Genomic DNA, 8,703 nt, shown 5'->3' on the forward strand with positions numbered 1-8,703 from the left:
CTGCAGTATAATCAGAAGCTAAGCCGTTGCGCTCAGCACACGTGGCTCAGCAGACGCCTTCCCATACCAAAGCACGACGCTGCCCACACTGGTGCACTGCAGGCTGGGATTTTGGGCTACACTCTGCCTGAAGGACTGCAGGATCCCATGAAAGGGCCACAGTTACCAAGGCAAGGTTACTTAGCCAGTGTATACAAAAATACATACATAGTATCAAGATTACAAAGAAAGTTCTTACATGAATTAAACCGAAAAGATTCCAGAGGCCAAAGCATATCAAATCCATGTAAAACTCCACAAACAAAGCCTTAATTGACAGGTTTTCATGATCCGAGATACTAATTACTTGCACTCTGATCTGTCCACAGGTTTCTTTTTACAGTTACTATATACACTCAAAAAAACCTAGAAAGTCCTCCTAGTCTAAACCTTCCTCCAGTTACATATACTGCAGTTTAATTAACATTTAGCAATAGCAATGAACTAAGTAGAGGCCCACTTAAACATACTTGGATAAAATACTGTGTAAGAGCAAAGCAGCGCAGCAGAGGAGATACATTTGTCCTTTACCGAGAAACTCAGTTAGGCTAATTCCAAAATGGGAAAATACCTCAAAAGAACTCCTCACTACTCTAGTACACCATCTTCAGATTCAGTATATAAACTATGTTTCCACCACAACTGCCAGGGCTCTGAAGAGACATTCCTCCCTTTTTGTCTCTGAAAACTTTTCCATGACTTCTTCCCCTTAAGCATAAAACGCCACCTTTTATCCAAGATCAAAATCAAGTGACACCTCGGCTGCCAGACAAGCTGCCACCCTATTCCTCCTACAGCCAACGCGATGCCTGTAAGTACTTCAGGACAGGAAATGAAGCAAGTTCCTGGTTCCCTCGGAAATTGTGATTTTCTAGGAACTGGAATTTCTTTGAGAACTGCTTTTAAGTGCTGAGAGCAAAGCTCAGAGTCTCCAAAGAGAGACACACGGTGTAAAAACCAAGCACCAGAGGGCTGCCATTCTGATGATCTTCAGAGTTGAACTGAGAAACAGTCCTCAAGGTGCCTAATCAAGGAAACATTCCTCAGACTAAACAAACAAAATCACAGTTAAAGCAGCAACCAGCAAGCCCCTCACTTCCTCAAACATCTGTCTCCGAAACAGAATTATTTTCCTTTTTAGTTTCCAAATAACAAACAAAATTGACCTCAAAACTGAGGAATGCTAACTTCAAGAGTGTATTATGAAGAACCATGAACAGATGACACAATAAACACCCCTAATTTTGTGGGTACTCATATAGAGAGTCAGTTTTTAGGTGTACTGACTCTGTCCAAAGTACAATCTCATTTGCAGACGACAGCCTCCCTTTGTAACGTTGCTTTTCCTTCCTGTGGACCACTTCCCCTGCCTGCCTCTCCGCCTGGCCACTGATGTCTACCAGGAGAACACCAGGAAAAGCCTTTCACTCGTGACGTAAGATTTGTGACCTTTAGGGTGCTTGAGTTACTTGAGAGAAGTTATTAAAGAAAATCAGCTTCTTTAAAAATTCAATCATTACTTTGCTTACTGATTAATCAATGATAAAAGTAAAGAGATTTCTGGACATGGCCAGTAGGAATTACAAAGAAAGAGAGCCACGGAGCAGTGCGGTGCAGTGCTTCTGGGTTCTGTTTTTTTTCTCTACGCACAAAGGCTTCTAGCTATTGCTTCTGGACATGTTTATTATTTCATCATTGAGCTTTAAACTTTTCCTCCTTGACATTCACGTTCCTGCTCACCCAAATCTCCGCTGCTCAACCACAAGTCTGGTGACTCCATGCAGTTGCTTTAACTGTCTGTACCAGCCCCATCCTCTCTACTGTATTAAATGTGAATTCTTGCCCTTCCCCTTCAAACCCCAGGTAACTGTACTTACAGCACCTAACTCCACACTTTGTTCAGAGAGCTGCTCAGCTGCAGCTTCCCTCAGCAGCAAGTCTGTTCATTATTTAAGGAAATGGGACCTATGGAGTTCACGTTCTTGTCACTACATTCCTTGACCTTCCTTAAACTCCTCCTGCAGCTTTTACCTCCATCTGTACTATGCACAGTCGTGGACCATTCGCTCTTTAGAGCAGAGACCTTTTCTTTCCTATGCTCTTCCAAGAAAACCAACTTCTTTCCAGTGCTGTGAAAACAAGAGCGTTGAGACACTGCTTTGCAGTGTCTAGCACAGGGTAACAACTTGATTCTGGAAGAATACTTCTGGTATAACCACATATAATAATTATTCTGTTGCAGTTAAACTGCTATAATAAATTTCCAGTTAGACACATTATTCCAGAAAGAAATTCTGATAATCTGGTATAATTACTCCACTTCCAAATACGTGTAATGATGCCTAAATAACATCATGCTCGTTCTGGAACAAAAGACCTACACAGGAAGTAATACCAGCATTTAAAAAAATAATTCTGTATTGTTATGCCAAAAAAATTCATCACGTAGGGAAGACTGAAATGATTTGATCAGAATTACAGTAATATATATATCCTAACATTAGGCAAACATCAGCCTAATACACAGATTAAGAGCAGCTCATTAGTTATTCAAGATCTACTAGTAACTATGACTAACTAACACTTCTGATTATTTACTTTGAAAGCTAAGTATCTGAAAGACAAAAGCAGTATGCTAATTCAACCACCAAACCTCCAGGAAATGAAACCACATCTCAAATCACAACTTGGTGCGGTTTGAAATATGCAAGAGGCCCCTTTAACCACAACCAGCCCTGCCTCTCCTACTCACACAAAACAGGGTTCCTTTTCACTTATCAGAGGTCTCATGGCTCGTTCCCATTGCAAAACTCAGATTCCTGCTTCCAGAAACACAACTTTCACAACAGGCAGCATTTTGATTTCTTAGGATAAAGGTCTCATTTACCATCCATAGTATCAGTCAGGCCATGGCAATCCGTATGTAACGTTTTTGTGAAGTATGGGGTGTTTTACAGGTAAAATTTATACCAAATTACACACTGCATCTATCTGCCTTAAAAAAAAAAAAAAAAAAAAAAAAAATCCAATTTGCCTCCATGCATGAGCCTCAATGAGTACGAGAAATCTGAATTTGCACTTCTGGTTTCCTAAGAGAACATTCTACCCATTTTCTCTCTCCCTCCTCCCCCTCAGAAAAGCTTTGGAGGGTATCTATTAGCCCGGTATGTCAAATATTAAATTATTTTACCCTTTTTTTACTCAATGCAGTAACCTTGCTGTTGACAGTTTCAGAAGAATTTCAAGATTCATTCTTTACTAGACCCAAATTTTTCAACAGTCATTTCACAGCAAGGGGAGCTACAGCAGGACCAGCCCAGTCAGGTTTTGGGTATTTCCAAATGTGGAGACCTCAAAAACTCTCAAGGCAACAGGTTCCAGCATTTCACCCCCTCATTGTAAAAAGGATTTAAACCATTAAGTAGCACTCAGACCTACTGACATTCCTCTGCCTCACCACCCACTTAAGACAACACCTGAACGTGTTTCCAGAACGCCCCACCAAACGGGAAGCTCATCACGGCACAGCCCAGGCGCTGTCGATCCAGAGTGCAGTGCCAGCTCGTGCCGCACTCAGGTGGGACATTTGGGCACTGGTACAGGGCAAGAAGCTACACAGAGCTGGGCTGGCAGGCATGATCACAGGGATGGCTCTGCGGCCCGGCCCCACAGCAGACGGCACCAGTTCACACTGGACTTTGATTTACTTTCTTGCGTGCTGTACAATTAGGATGCTAAAAACGAATCTGGACACCGTAAGGAGGAAAAACTTCAATGCCAACCTTTCACAACTATTAATCAAAACTACTGTTCGGTATTGTGCACAAAAGACAATATTATTTTAGAACAACTGCTAAAATATTTATGAAATGATAAAAAAGTTATTTAACAAACCCATTCCTCCACTGATTCTACTTTCATTCATCTAGCTGTAGAGTACCACAGACATCTGTTAATCCACACCTGTCTGCAAGAGTTGTTTGAAACTAGCAAATGCTGAAAACAAACAAGCAGTGAAACCAGCAAAGTCAAGGCACAACCAAGTGCATTCTGTCGATTTCACTAAGAGTGCACTTTGGTTGTAACTGCTGGCAATATGTTTAGCTTTTAAATTCTTGAGTGTCTTCCATACGGATTTTGGAAGTTTAAAATCACATACACCAGGAATTAAAGAAACAGTAGGCAATACCATTTGGGATGGTAGAACATGGAAGTCATGGGGAAAAAAAAAATCACAGGGATATCGAATGGCTCTTGCATGATGTTCGTGGTGCGTGGCTACCAACAGGCACTGAGGCAGCCCTACGTGCATGTGTGTGCACGCCGCCTTTTCCTGGGAAACAACCTAATTTGGGAGCCCTCAGAGGCCCCGAGGGTGACACTTCTCTCCATGCACAGAGCGTAGCTGCAGCCAGACTAAAGCTCCAGAGTTTACTGGGCCTTGTTTGCTGTTAATTCATACAGGCAATGCTTGTTCCAATAGGTTTGCCCATGGACTCCAGTGCTGAGCCTCAGAACAGACATCTCTGCAGAGGAGCCTCTGATGCAGTCTCTGATGTGAGGTACGGTGCGGCGCGGTTCGTGCTTATTGCTTAGGGGAGCGTTGCAATTACTGGTTACCAAGCCGTGCCAGACCAGCACCTAAGATGTCCCCAGAAGGAGCCCCAGTTGTTTTACAGTGGTAGCCATCCCTATAACTGATTACAAAAGAGCAAGTAACTGCCTTTGTCCTCTTTTCCACTGTATCCTGAACCTGACCACAGATCCTCCTTATCTGATCTGTTAGAAGATGAGCCCTTTTCCCCTGCAATAGGTGTAATTAAGTAAAGGCAGTTATTGAGAATTTGTTTTGTTAAGCAAATTTCCACAGGGTTTTTTTGACAGCCAACACAGAATGCCTTGTAGTTTATGACTCCTTAGAGGCTTCACCTTGTAGTCTAACTCCTCCATTTTTGAACGTTCTTGTATTTTTTTGCAAAATGGGTATCTCAAGTTCTCTGTGGGTAGAACACAGGCAGAGAAAGAGAAGGGGCATCTTCTGAAGCCTGTCCATTTCCTCTTCTCACACCACCACTGAACCGGCATGGTTTAAAGAGAACCACATGCAACTGGCTCAAGGTCCACTATCATCAGCCTTTGGCTGGTAAAAAGAGCAGGGATATTTCAAAGTATGGCAAGGTATCTCCTTTCCCACAACACATGGAGCTGAACAGACCATCTCTATCTACAGCTGGCCAAATGAAAGCTGTCTATATTCATACAGAGATCCAGTTAAGGTTTTGGGCCTCTCGAGTTCCCAAATGTCTCCTAAAATTGAGATGAATTAATGAAAAGCAGATAAACGCTCAAACCATAATTTTTGCACTCTACTTAAAACATAATTATAAAAATGGCATAATTTTGTACTTCTATGTGTAAAATGGGCTGGGACAGTAACACACAAACCATTCGGATGTACAACAATAATGAACAGAATTTTGAGATTCCCAATTTAATGCAAATTGGAATCACATTCTAAACGGCACTTGCTTCCTGCCCATTTCCTTTGATGTACTTTTTTTAAGTGGATGGCAATTCTTGCTCAAAACCAGCGTGAAGCAGCTGCAGACAATCTCGGTGAGAGCGCTCCAAGCCAGGCAGGGCCCGCCCGTGCAGCACCAGCAACAAACAGGCCCTAAAACATTAGGGTCGCCGTTTGGTTTTTTTAAACATACATTCCTTGCAATCCTTAAACATATTTATATTTTAGCACACATTCATACCGCTAAGAAAACCAAATTTAGTTAATTCATGCACAAGAGGCTTGGAACTTGATAAATCGTTACCCTTATTCTCAAGATCAAATGCCCGAGACAAGCCTCAATGCAAATACGAGATCACGACTGCTGATATAGAGGACCAACCCTCCAGCATTAAGCAGCGTTTCCTGCTGGAAAGCTGGCCTACGTGCAAAATCAAAATCTTCCGGTGCAGAGCATTTACAAATATTATTAGACTAAAAAAACCATAAAACTCACCAAGAACACTGCAGACTCCAGCATCTATTCAGGTTTCTCATCTTACAGCCTACAAAAATCCCTGCAAATTCAGAACCTCCTTTGCTAAAAATAAAAATTCATAGCACAGATCGGGCTCAAAAATCCAAACAAAACAGATACACACTGAATGCTGTGACAATTCAAGAACTTACAATTTTAGAACTGCTTACCATTGTGGTAGAGAGAAAAAAAATATCTAAAAGGTGCTCTCATGTAACATATGAATTTTAGCTGACACTTGAAAAAGAACATGCATCATCAGCAGCAATAGATACTATTCCTATCATGCAACAAGAATTCATGTTTGCAAGCATAATTTTGCTACAGATGCCTATAGTCAAATATAGAACCTCTGCATCCAAATTATGAAAAATATGAGCAGAAATCAGCACGGTGATCTGTTAGGCATTTTGCTCCGCCAGACAAGCTATTTGCTGCCTTATCAAATCTGAGAAACACATCGTAGCTGCATTAAAAACCACAAAACCATAACTCCAGGCTAAAGATTAGCATGCTATTTTCACTTTTCTACAATTAATATCTAAATACCTTACGTAATCTACTGCAGCCAGGAATGAAAAGGTTCCCTTGTACTGTCACTCCCTGATGCAGGCGCTCTGCCTATCATCAGCCACCACACAACTTCCCCAATATCCACAACCTCTCAAGGCTTTTCAGACTGTACTTGTTCTGCTGAGCACAGAGGAAAAGACTCTCGTTTCACACTCGCACAGGACATTTTCAGTGTTTTGCCTCCATTTTTATCCTGATTGTAGCCTACCAAACCAGCTAACACAGCCAGGTCAGATTTTTTAAAAATCACACTGGATCAGATTGTGGGGTTGCTGATTTCCTGTTATAGGAAGTAACAGTGCCAGCAAAAGAATCCCCAAGGCAAAATGTTTACTGCTCCAATGTGGAAGCCCTAACAGCCTTTGTTCTTCCCTTTGCTACATGCATTACTGCTTTCTGCTCTCTCCCCCTCTCCCTTTCTCTGAATCCTTCAGCTTTCACTGTAGGATGCAAACACCAGCTCAAACCTAAGCACACATTTATTTTTTAGATGAGGAAAAAAAAATCTATCCATTATCCACTGCTTTGAGTTAAAAGTAGTCATCCCTCAGGAGCTGATGCGCTGCCCATCCGGTTTCCTATTCTTATTTCATTACTGCACAATATTATAATTCATGCCACTAATAACCCACTGGAGCTCCATCAAATGTCTAAAATACATCCTTCCACTTGGCTGCTGCAAAATCCTCCCTGGGTTACAGCAGTTTAAGAAACACCATCCATACTATCTATTTTATATGCCTTTCTTTTTTTCTGTGCAGGCTACATTAAGCAAATGTTTAACACTGGAGCCCTTAATTCAGAATTAAGTATCAGGTTACCCAGATACGGCCAAACAAGCAACCTCTAAATAATTAGACAGCAAATTCTGAATGTGTAATGCTGTAATACAACACAGAACCGTTCACTGCCATGTGGTCCGCAGTTTATGACTGTCACTCAGAGGCCTATCCCGTATCACCTCCTTGTGAAAAAATCTGCATCTGAATATAAGATATTTCAAGGAAAACACCGTATTTAGCTCAGATATCAGTAAGTCTTTGCAAAGAATAGCTCTAATCCTATTAAAACTGGAGGACGTTAATAGCATTTCTTCAGCAACACTTAAACAATGCCTCCTTACTGATGTGCCAAGAGTGCAATCAGGAGCCAGATTCCCTTTTCACATACATGTACCTTCATGCTATTGTTATATTCATACCCAAAACACCACATCTCACCTTGTGAACCTTGACCTCTGAAAGATTTTTTTAGCCAATGCTCAGTTACTGCCACAGACGCATTACCTCTGCAAATATGAAAGGGTTAAAGGCAGCCCCAATCAATAGGCCTACAAGGAAAAGAAAAAAAAAAGGGGAAAACGAGTATGCCTTACAGCATCTTTGCAATGCTTTTATGCACAATTCTACAACAATATTGTTTCCTTTTGGCCTTACAGAAAGGCAAAGCATCCCCCCCTTAACGTCTCCTAAAGAAGAAAACCACAAGACAGCACCCTGTAAATAAAACAGCATGCAAAGCAGCATTCTTCAGTCACAAGCATAACTACAATTACAAATCATTCAATCAATTTTATTTAGTTTAGTTTTAAAACAGACTGCACAACCAGTGTCCCACCCTTGCAAAGCAAAAATATTTTAATAAGGGTCATAAATCTCAGCTCTTGCCCATTCCTTAAGCATAAAAAGGCACGAAAAGCCAAAGTAATCTCAGTTACTGCAAATATGTACATTTATATACAGAACCCTTTATGACTACATTAGCCACATACCAGTGCTGTGTGTCTAAAGTGTGCATTCACATACTGTTTTGGGATGGTATCTGTCTGCAAGCTCCTCTGCTTTTGGCTGCCATGGAGGGAGGAAGCTATCCCACTGTAGTAGCTCAGTGACTGCATTGTGTTCAGGAGCTGATCTGCCTCAAACCAGTTCCAGCCGGTTCTGGTCACCCTACATAAAAAGCTATGGCAACCCTCGCTGAGTTGCCAACGAGTCCCTGGGAATGGCGGGGGCTCCCTTCCCTGTGGCGGCGGGGACGGCCGAGCCGTGTCCCC

This window comes from Mesitornis unicolor, unplaced genomic scaffold (genome assembly GCF_000695765.1).
Source record: "Mesitornis unicolor isolate BGI_N332 unplaced genomic scaffold, ASM69576v1 scaffold33600, whole genome shotgun sequence".
NCBI lineage: Eukaryota > Metazoa > Chordata > Aves > Mesitornithiformes > Mesitornithidae > Mesitornis > Mesitornis unicolor.